A 15,054-nucleotide genomic window follows, 5' to 3' on the forward strand; every position below is an offset into this window, starting at 1 on the left:
CAGGACGGAATACGGCCCTTAATATTCATCGACTTAACAACGTGCTGGCTCGACAGCAATGCCTAGAAGAAGACGCAGTCATACTTGACGCTTCCATGGCATTTGATTCAATTGAATGGTCATATATGTTTGAGGTTTTGAAGAGAGCAGGATTGGGCCCTAAATTAATGCAATGGGTGCGGCTACTTTATACTGACATATCGGGACAAGTCAGAGTGAATAATTACACATATAGACTATTTTCTCTCTGCAGAGGCACCAGACAGGGCTGCCCTCTGTCGCCATTGTAGTTTGCTCTGATGTTGGAACCCCTGGCTGCATGGGTACGGTGAGATGTCATGACCAAGGGCCTGCGGTGGTCACATGATTATGAAGATACAATATCACTCTACGCAGATGATATAGTGCTATATCTTGCGAACCCTTACCGATCTATTCATATGGTCCTTTACATCTTTACCAATTTCGGAAAGTATTCTGGATACGCTATTAATTGGGGCAAGTCAGCACTGTATGTACCTCATACAGTGCTGTATGAAGTAAACAGCGGCGCACTGATTCTAGTCCTTGGTATGATGACTCGGTTCGGCTCTTAAAAAAATCCTGCAAACAAGCCGAAAGAGCCTGGCGCAAGTCATACCAACCTGCAAGAAAAACTCTGTACCTCGCCACCATCAAGAAGTACCATAGAGCTATCTGTAGGGCTCGGGCCACTTATTTTTCTCGTGAGTTCAGTGCTAGCACCAACCCTGTTAAGCTCATCTTTAAGGCACTTAGGGCCCGATGTAGGTAGGGCTTTACCGATCGGTATCGGCCGAAAATACCGATTTTTGGCCCTAACCGATCGGTAAACAGCCATCGAGATGTAGGGAACCAAAAACAGAACGAATCGGATAGAAAACCGATTCGGAATGAGTACCGAATGGGAAAGAATCCGATACGTACATACCGAAAATCGGATATGTAACGAATCGGAAAAACACCGATTCGGATGCAAAGACCGAATCGGTCCAATTACCGATTCGTTAGTGACACCGAATCGGAAAATCACCGATTCGGTCCAATTACCGATTCGTTAGAGACACCGAATCGGAAAATCACCGATTCGGTCCAATTACCGATTCGTTAGAGACACCGAATCGGAAAATCACCGAATCGGTCCAATTACCGATTCGTTAGTGACACCGATTCGGAAAATCACCGAATCGGTCCAATTACCGATTCGTAAGTGACACCGAATTGGAAATTCACCGATTCGGTCCAATTACCGATTCGGTACAAATACCGAATCGGACATGATCCGAATCGGAAAACATGCCGATTCGTATGATTCTCCGATCGGGAAATTCCCCGATTCCGACAGTTGGGGAGATGTAGGGAGGCACAGAAACACCGAAATCGGCTCAAAATCGGTAGAATTCACTCGGTATTTACCATGGATTGCAATCAGGTGGTAACCAACTCCAACCCATATAAACAGTCCCAAAATGCATTGCAACTTGCAGGATGGCAGCTTTCTATGTCATTGCGAGGCGGCTACGGCTACAGCAGGAAGGACAGAGGGAATGGCTAAGAAATGAACAGGTCTACAGACAGAGGGTAACCCTGTTCATGCTCACTGAGGCTGAGATCCTACAGAGATACAGGCTGGACTCTGACACCATACTCGAGCTCATCAGGGACCTTAAGCCATTCTTGGACCACCACACCCCAAGGGCACACGCCATCCCAGCGCACGTCCAGGTGCTATGCAGCCTACACCTGCTTGCGTCTGGCAGCTATCAAAGTGGAGTAGCAGCAGCAGGAGGGGTGAGCCAGAGCAGCCTGTCAAGGTTCTTCCACATATTCCTTGACGCCATGATAGACAGGATGGACCAATACATCTCTTTCCCTGAAACCCACACGGAACTGCTACAAACTAAAGCGGACTTATACCAGATGGCACAATTTCCCCAAATCATCGGTTGCATAGATGGCACACACATTCCGATTTGCCCACCAGCGGACACCGAATACATATACCGCAATCGGAAATCTACACACACCATCAACGTGCAGGTGATCTGCAATGCCAAGTGCACCATCACAGACCTGGTAGCAAAATTTCCAGGGAGTACCCATGACTCCTATATATTCCAACAGAGCGGCATATATGCACGGCTGATGGCTGGCGAATTCGGAGAAGGATACCTCCTAGGTGAGACACATCATCAGACCCCCATAACACATAGTAGGTAGGTGGAATACATGTATGCATGTGTCTAATGTGACCCCTTTCTCTTCCAGGCGACAGTGCATATGCCCTCCGCTCATTCATACTCACCCCCTACCTCAACCCCTCCACACCCAGCCAAAGGAGGTATAACCGGGCCCACATACGCACAAGGAATGTTGTCGAACGGACCTTTGGCATCTTGAAAAGTAGATTCAGATGCCTGCACAAGAGTGGAGGTGCAAGGCAGTATACCCCCATCACCTGCTGCAAGATCATAGCTGTATGTGCAATGTTACACAACCTTGCGGTCAAGAAGGGCACTGAGGTGGAGTTGTCTGACTACGAGGACTATGACGACGACGAAGCTGTGCCACTGACACAGCCAGCTGGGGTGTGTACGCCAAGTGATGGCAGATACAGACGTGAGGAGATCACTGAGAACTATTTCTGACCGAGTACAGATGCAAAGACTGCTAAATGTTGCTTGCAAAAAATCAAATTTTAATAGTGATGCACCACAGTTACAGCACTGATGTGCATCAAAAAATGGAGTTTGTAAAATCAAATAAAGTCCAGGGTACTGGTTTGCTCATCCCCCCTTGTCAGGCTATTTTTTGGCCCGCTTGCCAGACCCACTGGGGTGTCCCTCGGCCCCCTCCGAATGCCCAGCAGCATCAGCGGATCGCCTGGTGCTCCTCCGTGGTTCAGATGCAGCGCTGGCCGGGCTGCTGCGGCTGCTGCTGTCTCCAGCATCACCCAGGTCCAGGGCAGGATTGGAGGCGGCGTTTGATATTAACATGGCCTCCATGGCCGTGGTGATCCTGGCCATCCCCCTGGTGAGCTCAGCCGTATGCTGACTGAGCACAGACTCTTGGTTGGAGCTGCGATGGCACAGTTGTGCGGTCGCCGCTGCAAGGCGGGCCATGGCCCGGTTCAGCACCCGGGCATCCCTCCTGCGTGCAACCTCATGCTCCTCCTGTCTGGCAGATGAGTGGGTGATGGCAGTGGTCAGCCTGCCTAACCCTGCTGCCACCTCCTTGTTGCTGTCCACAACAGCCTGGAAACCCTTCACCAACTCCCCCATCTGCATGTTGTGCTGCAGGAGCTGGCGTTGGCAGGCCATGGTGGATCTGGCCTGTTGGCGCTGGATTTTAACCATCTGGCCCTCCAGGCCCAGGAACACACTGCCCTCCCGTGCTGGTGCAGCAGTGGTGGTGGTGGTGGCACGGCGTCGGGCACTGCTGCCTCCGGCCTGCTGAGTGGGCTGGGGTGCCACTGGTGGGGGTGTGGTGCTGGCCGGTCCCGGAGCCCCTGCTCCCAGGACAGGTTGGACGGGTGGCAAGGCCACGGTTGTGGCAGGAGCTGGTGTCGGCGGAATGGTCTGCCTTGTAGGGGAGTTTTGTGGTGAGAATTGCAAGGGGGGTGTGCTGGGCAGTACTGGTGAGTGCACTGCTTGGAAGTCAATGACCAGGACTCCCTCCATTCCTAGCCCTGGGGTGTCTCCTTCCTCATCCTCCTCCTCCTCCTCCTGGCCAGCCTGGCTGGTGCTCGGCCCTGCGACTGCAGTGTTGGACGTTGCTGCTCCCTCTGCTGTCACAGTTGTGCCGCCTGATGGTGCCCCTAGGTACAAAGAAGCATTTGTAAACTGAGTGCCGATGTATTACAGTCAGTACAATTATGGCATTCCACATGTCCTTGCATCTCCTTACACCGTGTCACACTGTTTCCTGTCTTGTGATTCTGCACTGACATATTTGGCTAACTTCTGCTGACTACATGTACCATGATGCTTGTCTCTTGTATGTTGGTGACAGTACAGTGCTGGTGTTTGCCTATGCATTGTGTCTAATGGGGAGGTGTCTGGTAGGGTGTGTCATGATGCGCATGCTTCTTACCTGTAGCTGTGGCTCTGGCAGAGCTGTCCAGGGTCCCGATTCCTACGATGCTCTCCCTCTCGATGGTGCTGGAGACAATCTCCTCCAGCTCGGTGAGGGGTGGCGCCGGGTTGTTGCCTCCTCCAGTGAGTCCAGCCTGCCTTTGAATGTCAGCCAGCTTCCTCTTCGTGAGGCTGCGGAGGTCGTAAAACCTTTTCTTCAGTTCCTCAATGGACCTGGGGGTGACACCAGCAGCGTTGACCTTCTGGGCGATGTCGGCCCACATTCTCCTCTTGGTGCTGTCTGGCACGTTGAGGGACAGCTTGCCAAACAGCTGGCGGTGCACCCTCACCACCTCCTCAACCAGCACCTGAAGTTCGGTGGTGGTGAACTTGGGCTTCCTCTTTTGGGAGGACTTCTGGCTTCCTGCCTGATCTGCCATTTTCTCCTGTTCAGTTTGCAACCTCCTTCTCCAACTGCTGCTAACTGTGTGTGTTGGGCTCAGGCAGGCTTTCCAGATATTTCCAGAAACTTCTTAATTAGCTGCACCTGCCAGGGTTGCCACTCCCTGTTTGGGTGGGGGAGGGGGAGCCACCTCATTGGCTGAATCGCCTATTGCCGATTCGGCTTTTACCGATTCGGTAATATCCGAATCGGTAAAATCCGATTCGGTATTATCCGATTCGGTAAAAGCCGAATCGGTTCTTTCAATGCATTCCTATGGGCTTTTTCGCCATGGGTCTATGATTGCCGATTCGGATTTTACCGATTCGGCTTTTACCGAATCGGTATTCGCCGAATCGGGAATATCCGATTCGGTGGTAGCCGATTCGGTGATTTCCGAATCGTTGTTGGCCGATTCGGTACTTTCCGATTCGGACCGAGCAGAATCGGAACGTACAGAATCTCATTACCGATGCCGACCGAATCGGTATTCATTCGGTTTTTTTCCCCTACATCTCGTTTTCCGATTTCAGAATACCGATTCGGCCCGCCTCAGTATTTTGAAATCGGAAAATCGCGTTTACCTACATCGGGCCCTTAAAGAGCTCACTACCTGCAGAACATCAGCCGCTGAGATTTGTTCTCCCTCCCATTGTGAGGATTTAGCTGCTTTTTTTATTAGTAAGGTGGAAGGTATCTATCGGGCCTTCCCTAACTCCACAGGGTCTCAGCAGAATACGATAGTTACTTCAAAAACTACTTTTTCTCTATCGTACCTCCCACGGAGGATTTTAATAAACTTGTAGCAAGAGTGAAGTCGGGTTCTCCTAAGGATCCGCTACGACCCGCTCAATTTAGAGAATCTGCCTCTCTTTGTCTTCCCCCGTTATGTAAGCTTATTAATTTGTCCCTGTCTTCAGGCTCTGTTCCTAGTGCCTGGAAACAGGCCCAGGTGATTCCTATTTTAAAAAAACCTGCTCTGGACCCTCAAAAATCTGAGAATTATCGTCCCATTTCTCTCCTCCCGTGGGCAGCTAAATTGACCGAGGCCCATGTTAATACCATCTTAGCTAATCATATCCATTCCGCAAATATTTTAGATCCCTCACAGAATGGCTTCAGGCCCGGTCATAGCACCGAGACTGCGCTTCTCTATATGGCTGAACATCTTCGCATGTTGGTTGATTCTGGTAATACGGCGGCACTGGTTCTTCTTGATCTCAGTGCCGCGTTCGATACTGTCTCCCATGACATTTTACTCCAACGTCTGGTTGAGGCTGGGGTGGACAATTTGGCACTTGAGTGGTTCCGATCTTTTCTATCTGATCGTACTTTCAAGGTTACCACTCCTCCTTTTGAATCTAAACCTCATGCGATTGCCCAGGGAGTCCCGCAGGGATCGGCTCTTAGTCCCACTTTATTCAACCTCTATGTGCAGCCGCTAGCTGCTGTCGCCATGCGTTGGAACCTGTCTATGGTGTCCTACGCGGACGACACACAGCTGGCGGTTGCCATAAGTGGGGCTTCCGATCTCGAGGCTGCTAAGTTCCGTGAAGGACTTGTATCCGTGGCTCGCTGGATGACTGACAATTTCCTCCAATTGAACGCCAAGAAAACCGAGGTGCTCATTGTCGGGAAACAAACCCATCTATGGGGCGATAATTGGTGGCCGCATGAGCTTGGTCCTACCCCTATCTCCGTCACCGAGGTCAAAAATCTAGGGGTTTGGTTCGATTCCCAACTGAGCTTCTCTACTCACACCAAAAAGGTTGCTGCTTCGTGTTGTGAAACTTTGCGTCAGCTCCGATCTATTTTTAAATTCTTCGATGCTCCTACTAGACAACTCATTGTCCATGCCATGATTCTGTCTAAGTTAGACTATGCCACCTCTCTTCTTCTTGGAGCTAATCAGTCTGAACTTTCCCGTCTCCAACGCGTCCAGAACGCTGCCGCCAGGGCTCTGGTCGGCTTACCCAGATTCTGTTCAGCCAGAAAAACCATTCACAAGCTCCACTGGCTCCCTGTTGCTCAGAGAATTATGTTTAAATCTCTTTGTCTGTCGTTCAAAATCCTTAAACACTCCTCCCCTCAGATCCTGGAGCATCTCATTTCCCCTTATGTTCCAGCACGTTCTCTGAGGTCTTCTGGTCTCCACTTAGCCATAGTGCCGCGTTTTAAGAGATCCAGGATTCGCGGCCGCTCTTTTAAAGTTCTTGCTGCCAAGCTATGGAATTCCCTTCCTGCGCACATATACGTGCTATTGATGGGCTTTTTTCATTCAGGAAGGCTGTAAAAACGTCCCTTTTTCCCCCAGCTCCTTAGTGCTGCTGTGTTTTGGTTCTGTTATCGTTTTTGTCCGGTTTTTCTGTTCTGTTAAGCGCAGGGCGCCCCTTTGCTGGGGCATCTGTGCGCTCTATAAATCAGGATAGGATAACATAACATGGACGGACCCCATGTCTTCCAAAAGACTGTGCTCTGAGGGTTGTGGAGGAAGGTTTTAGGTACCTGGGGATCTTTGTCACGCCCGATCCGGGCCTCTTTTATGGTCGCAATTTAGCGCCCTTGTTGACGCACTTGCGAGCAGACGTCCAACATTGGAGATCCCTACCATTGTCACTGATTGGCCGTGCTGCCCTCTTTAAAATGCTCGCTCTTCCGCGGTTTTCATACATTTTACAAAATTGCCCACATAGAGTTCCAGATGCATACTTTATTGCGGTGGAAGGTGAGGTGCGTACACTGCTGTGGGACGACACCCAGCTGATCCTCTCCCTGACCAACGACCCCGCCGCCGCCAGAGCCGACCTTCACGAAGGGATGAAAAACGTAGCCGAGTGGATGACGACCAGCCGCCTGAAACTGAACTCAGACAAGACGGAAGTCCTCATCCTGGGCTCCTCACCCTCCGCCTGGGACGACTCCTGGTGGCCCCCCGCCCTGGGCACCGCACCCAAACCGACAGACCACGCACGCAACCTGGGCTTCATCCTGGACTCCTCCCTCTCCATGACCAGACAAGTCAACGCCGTCTCCTCGTCGTGCTTCAACATCCTGCGCATGCTACGGAAGATCTTCCGGTGGATCCCCACCGAGACCAGGAAGACGGTCACCCAGGCCCTCGTCACCAGCCGACTGGACTATGGCAACGCCCTCTACGCCAGAACCACCGCCAAGCTCCAGAAGAGACTCCAGCGGATCCAGAACACCTCAGCCAGACTCATCCTCGACATCCCACGACACAGCCACATCTCCGGACATCTGAGAAACCTGCATTGGCTCCCCGTCAACAAAAGAATCACCTTCCGTCTCCTCACCCACGCACACAAAGCCCTACACGATCAAGGCCCGAGCTACCTCAACAACCGCATCAACTTCTACGCGCCCAAACGCCATCTCCGATCAGCCAGTCACGCCCTCGCCGCCATCCCCCGCATCCGAAGAACGACAACAGGAGGAAGGTCCTTCTCCTACCTGGCCGCCAAGACCTGGAACTCCCTCCCTCCCGACCTGCGCCTGACCCAAGACCACCTCTCCTTCAGGAAGAAGCTCAAGACCTGGCTGTTCGACTGTTCGAGCAGTAGCAGCACCTCCCCCCCCCCCCCCCCCCCCAAGCGCCTTGAGACCCTCCGGGTAAGTAGTGCGCTCTACAAATGTCTTGATTGATTGATTGGGATGGAAAGACCCCGAGGACAGCGCTTAAAAAATTGATGAAGGGATGGTATGATGGAGGCATCGCGTTACCTGACATACACTTGTATTAATGGGCCTCGCAGGTAGTGAGTGTAAATAGATGGAGATATGCCTCACCGGATGACCCGGCGTGTGCTTTAGATAGATATCAGATGGACAGAGCTGGTTATCTTGGGGCGCTTTATTCTGGTTCACGGAGAAAGCAGATTATAGGGCCCGCTAAACACACACTGCAGATATGGAGACTGGCCAACTCCCGGTTGGTTGGACAGACAGACTTACTAGAATTACGCCGTTGTGGTATTCACAAAGGCTAGGTATGCTCTGCCATCATCTGGGATTTGATAAATGGGACATGATTGGTATTTCGACGGTAGGCGATATGATTAAGAAGGGCAAGATTCTTTGGTTTGAAGAGTTACAGAAGAATTGGCGCCCACTGAGATCTTTCGTTATCTGCAAATAAGACACGCTTTGATGGCGGCGTTTCCTAGCTGTACAGACATACCGGAATCCTAGAAGATCGTTTGTTAGATGGACAATTACACACTAAGGCGGTCTCCCTCACCTATAGGAAGCTTAGCAATAATATGCCAGACTCTTTCGGACAGCTCAAGGAGATATGGGACCTGGGGGTTATTGAGGGTGAGGATTGGAGGCAAGAGCTGATGTCTCCCAGAGAGGCTGCCATCGCACTTAGATACCGCCTTGTTCAGCTTCGTATCTTCCACCGCTCATATATGACTGGAATCATTCCAGCAAGGATAGGGACTAGGCCTGATTATCTCTGCTTCAATGGATGCAAGCAGCAAGCCAACTTTTACCATATGGGGTGGGACTGCCCAATGGTGCAAAGCCGAGGGGACAGAATTACAACACATATGCATTATGCCCTGGAAAGAGAATTACCTTGTCGCCATGATTGGGCCTGCTAAACATTTGGGAGGAGACAGATCTTTCGGAAACGGAACAACAATTTGTAACGCTGGGCTTCACGTTATTCAAAAGAGAAATTGGTAGGGGATGGGGGGGGGGGGGGGGGGCGGAGTGAGCCCACCTGAAGTAGCGGTGTGGAGTAGGGAGTTGGATAGGTGTATGATAGCTGAGAAAGAAGTATTTATCGCAAGGGGATGCCCAACGAAATAGGATAGGAAATGGTCCAAATGGAATCTGTACAGAGGCGAGATATGTGTGTCACCGATGGTAGAATTAGAACTGAGGAGGATTGGGGATGGAGAGCAAAATATGTAAAGTATACATCTGATTGACCTTATTATCAATGTTAAAATAGCTGTTTTTGGCATTATGGGATTATCTGCACAGCAGTGAATTGTCTGTCATTTTCTTTAATAAAAAAATATTTTTTTTAAATAAAAATGTAAGAACCAAATTCAAATCCCACTGAGGCATGATAAAAGGAATGGGAGGAAACCAATTTGTTAGACCCTTAATGAATTTTGCAACAAAGGCGATTTAAACAACGAGGGCTGATATGGTAAATGGAGAAAAGAAGACAAGGCAGATGTATAGCCCTCAACAATAGCTATTAAATAACTCTGTTGCGCTAGGGAAAGAGAGAAACTCAGAATATTAGATAAATGGAACTTTACAGGATCAATCGATTTCTCTCAACACCATTTAACAAATTTGGCCCACCTACCACAATATACAGATTTGGTGGGGAGACAGAGCGGATGGTGCCATGAGAGGTAAAGGAAGTCTGTGTATCACACCTTTCGTGGCCAATCTGGGGCGATCAATATGACTTGGGCCTGGTCTTGGTGAATCTTCCCCAGAACTCGAGGAATCATGGGTATAGGGGGAAATGGCTAAAGAAGCTGTGAGCCCCAATCCACCTGGAACACATTCCCCAACACTCCCCACATTGGATACTGGAGACTTCAGAATGACGGGCAGTGTGCTTTCTCGTGAGAGGCAAAAAGATCCAACTGAGGAAACCTTCAGATCCTGAAAATGAGAAGGACCACCCCCGGATGGAGACACCACTGGTGATCAGCTGAATACTGCAGACTGAGACTGTCCGCAGGCACACTCAGTTCTCCGGCCAGATGATTTGTGCTCATGCAAATGTGATTGTCCTGGACCCAGGACCAGAGTCACTGAGCCTCTCTGCAGAGAAGATACCACCATACTCCTCCCAGTATGTTGATGTACCACATCATACATGATTGACCAACAATATGTAGGAAGCAAACAGACCAAGTAGGCACAAGACCTTCAGGACTGGAACAGTCAAGCCATTCTCAAAAAGTAGAATCATAGCCTGGATGTCTTGAATCCTCTGAGGAATAGTGTACAGTACTGCTCCTATAAACAGGTTGCACTGAGAGGGTACCAGGTGAGATTTGGGTAAATTTATCGAAAACCTGAACTTGAACAACACTTGTGTTGTTACCTGCAAATAATGCAGCACCTTCTCTGGCAACTTTGCTTTGAGCAGCTAGTCGTCCAAATAGGGAAAGACCGGAATCCCCGACCATCTGAGATGAGCTGCCACCACTGCCATTACCTGTGTGAAGTCCCAAGGTGCTGAAGTAAGGCAAAACGGAAGGTTCACAAACTGGTAATGTTAAGACCCCACCGTAAAACAGATACTCCTGATGCGACTTCTGTATGGGAATGTGAAAATACGCATCATGTAAATCAATCAACACCATCAAGTCTACCTTCTCCAGTGCAAGACGAACCTGAGCCAGGGTCAATATTTTGAATTTCTCCTGTTTGGGGTAAAAATGCAAAACCCTGAGTTTGAGGATATCCTGTAAACGACCGTCCTTTTTGGGAATCAGGAAGTACCAAGAGTAGCACCCCTGACCCCTTTCCTGCTCCGGAACCACCTCGATTGCACCATTTTGCAGCAATGACAGAACCTCCTGCTGGACAAGCAGAAGATGCTCTTCCCAGCAAAAGCGCTGAGGGGGAGAGAAAGGAGGAGGAAATTCCTGGAATGGTAAGGCTTACCCATTTTCTATGATGTTCAAAACTCAGATCTGTAGTAACAGACCTCCAATGCTGTAGAAAATAAGACACCCCTCCTCCCACGGGACAAGCATGTTCTAGGACGGCATAGCTAGAGCTGCTTCCCTGCAACAATGGCTGGAGAAGCAGAAGAGGAGGAGACTTGTTGTCATGCAGCGCCCTGCAAATGACCTCTGCTCTTTCCCATTTAGGACCTGTACAAGGGATTTGCCTGCTGCGGTTATTCCCTGGCATAAAGGACACGTTTCTTGCAAAGCCCTGAAACTTGCTGAACTGCCCAAAGTTCCTGGGTTGAGTCTGAAGCCCCAAAGACCTTGCTGTAGCTTTGATGTCCTTAAAGAGCTGCAGTGCCAAAACTGCTTAAGACCCGAACAGGTGTTGTAACGTATCTAGGGCTCTAGTATAATTTTCCAGATTCATGCCCTTATATAGATATAAGGTAAAATATCCCTATATAGGCATAAGAATCATAACCATATTTAGACACCGCCAATGCAGTCCAAATACGGCATGGCTACTTCCACTAAGCTCCCAGAGTACAACGAGTTCTTGAAGACAACCAGCCTTCAGCAGTTCGGGACTTCCCCCTGCTTCAGTATTGATTTGTCCCAGAACTCCTGTAGTGTGTAAAGAACTTCGAGTTATTAGTGATGCTATTATGTCCACCCTTACGTCAAACTCAGCACCTTCCAGGTATAAATATGCCCACATCTGCCCTAGCAAAGCACACGGTGGTTTTGGAGCAGATCGACTAACTACTTGCCCGACGCCCTGCTGTATGCTAGTGCCGAAGGAAGCCGACCCTCCCTGCTGACGCACTGAGAGACGCTGTCTTTTCTCCTGCCGAGAAATCTAGCTCCAGTGTTTCCCTGCTACCCTTACGGGTTACTGGGAGATCGAGTCCTGAGAGAGAGATACAAGACCTCCTTCATTCTATAACCAAGGTACGGAGCTGATTAGACCCTTAGAGAATTCTTGGATAGATTCTTTTTTTTTTTTTTTTTTTTTGGTGTAAAAACTTTTATTGATGTTCATCATCCATTTTACAACAAGACAATTACACAGTAATCATGACAGGAGAAAAGAACAGGATGTCCCGTAGTGGTACACAGCTATTTAGCCGACAACCCTCCGGTCCGGCAGCAAGGATGAGGATGATACGGCAGACCATAAGGAGAAACATCGGAGTTATGAAGTTTTACTTTTTTAAATAGCATTATCGTTAACTGTTCCATGTATAAAACATTGAAAAGCAAACCAAACAAAGTGGCTCAGTAGTAGTGCTTAGATGCGAAGCAATGTAGAACAGAAGACGCTAGTAGAACACACCGACCCCCCACCCCGGGCCCAACCCCTCCACCCCCCGCAGAACGTGAGCAGGAGTTCCAATTATATGAGTACCGTACTAGTCTCGCCCCGTGGCAGCCCATAGGTTAGCCAATCATCTCCTCCTCATCTTCCGAGTCCTCGTCTTCAGCCTCCTGAAGCGGGTCGCACAGGTCCCCCCTATATCTATTCCAGGCCTCCCACACCCTGTTCCATTTCTTTGGGTTCGCTCTCAACTTGTAGATAGTTCGTTCAGTTAACATCAGTTTGTCCATATTTTGACACCATAGCGACAAGGTAGGTAACTCAGCCACCCCCCACCTCTGTGCCACATCACGCTTAGCCATCATCGTTCCAATTGTAACCCACTGCTGTTGTCTGAGGTTAAGATCAGTGCCCTCCCAAACATTCAGAAGACAGAGGCGCGGCTCGGGTGTGAGGGAGGTGTCAAGGGCCTGGGAAATCGTACGCATGACCTGTTGCCAGTACCGGGCAATGAGAGGGCAGCCCCACAACGTGTGCAATAGTGTGCCATCCTCCCCACATCCTCTAAGACAACGAGGGGAGTCAGCCCTGTGCATTTTGTGTAGGGTGGTCCTAGTGTAGTATGTTCTGTGCAGTATTTTCAGTTGTATGAGTCTGAACCTGGCGGAAACCCCAGCCTCTCTCGGGGATGCCACAGCAGCGTTCCAGTCCGTCTCATCCATAGCGCCCAACTCATCCTCCCATTTTTCTCGCAGGGTCTGTAGGGGGTCAGAGAGATTGTTCAGTAATTTACGGTAGGTGAGTGAGGTGGCTTTCGTTTGCATGTAATCCGTGAGGAGCCGGTCTTCTAGGGGCGAGGATTCCGGGATTGTGGTTCCCGGCTCCAGCACCGCCAGGAGAGCGTGCCTGATTTGGACGTACCTATATGTTTCCGTGGGGCCCAGCTCATACTGTTGTTGGAGTTGCTCGAATGGTATCACCCCAGTGGACGTCCAGAGGTCCCCCACTGTAGAAATGCCTATATTGTCCCATTGGGTGAACCCTTTACTGGTCCTCAGGCAGCCCAGTTTTTTTGTGTCCCAGAGCGGGGTAAGCTTCGTAATGACTCCCTTCCATTGTAGCTTGGTGAGTGCCCTGTACCATAGGGTAATCGTGTGTTTAGTGGGGCCAATCAGGTCCTTGAGTAGACTGTGGTTATAGAGGGGGGCCAGGAGACTCTGTGTCCCGAGTTGGGCCCTGTCCGCCATATACGCCGGGTCAGTGTGTGGTGCATGGATCCATTGGTTAAGTACCTTAAGTTGGGATGCCCAATAATAAAGCTGTACGTTCGGCAGTGCAATGCCACCATCGTACCAGCCGCGGTTCAGTTTGAGGTGCGCTATCCTTGGGGGACGCTCACCCCAAATTAGAGTGGTAACCATCGCGGTAATTTTCTGGAAGTAAGAGGGCGGAATCAGGACAGGCGCATTCTCAAAGACATATAGGAGGCGCGGGAGCGCCATCATTTTGAACAGCGCGGCACGGCCTAAAAGTGTGAGCGGCAGGGACGACCAGTGCCGCACGTCTGCCTTCAAACGGAGGAGGGGGGGCGCCAGATTTCGGTTGGTGAAGACGGTCACATCGTTAGTGACATGGATTCCCAAATATTTGAAGGAAACATCTGTCACCACCAACGGACAATGTTCCGGGAGGACTGGTCGAGGGCCCTTCAGTACATAAAGGACCGATTTCGTCCAGTTAATGGTGTAACCAGAGGCCGCACCGTGTTTGTCACAAAGCGCCAGTAAAATCGGGACACTCCGTTCGGGTGCTGATACGTACACCAGCATATCATCCGCATACAATGATATTCTATCTTCCCAGGTCTCCGTCCACCTGATGCCCCTCAACAGTGGTGTCGTTCTGAGGACGATCGCGAGGGGTTCAAGGACCAACGCGAACAGCAATGGGGAGAGGGGGCAGCCCTGGCAGGTTCCACGCGCCAAAGAGATCGCACGGGAGATGTGGCCATTAGCCGCTACGTGAGCTACTGGGCCTGTGTAGAGTAGTCGGATCCAGGATAGGAACTTCGGACCGAAGCCCATCCGGTGCAGGACTGCAAACAGGTAACGCCACTCCACCATGTCGAAGGCCATCCTGGCGTCCAGCGACAAGATGGCTGCTGGTTCTGTCAAGGAGTGTGCACGCGCCAACGCGCCGTGTACTCTACGGAGATTTAATGCTGTACTCCTGTGAGGCATAAAGCCGGACTGGTCCGGGTGGATCAGTTGGCCAAGGTGTGGGGTCAGTCGATTAGCGATCACCTTCGCCAGGATCTTCGCCTCTGCATTGAGTAGCGAGATCGGGCGGTAGGATGCACAACATTCTGGAGGTTTCTCAGGTTTTGGGATAGCAACTATCGTCGCCAGGCGCTGATCCGGTGGCAGCGTTCCTGACTCACGACAGTTCTCGAACATGGCCAGTAGCGGTGGGCCCAGTGTGTCGGACATCGTTTGGAACCATTCGATCGGGATCCCGTTT

This window comes from Lissotriton vulgaris, chromosome 1_1, assembly GCF_964263255.1.
Source record: "Lissotriton vulgaris chromosome 1_1, aLisVul1.2, whole genome shotgun sequence".
NCBI lineage: Eukaryota > Metazoa > Chordata > Amphibia > Caudata > Salamandridae > Lissotriton > Lissotriton vulgaris.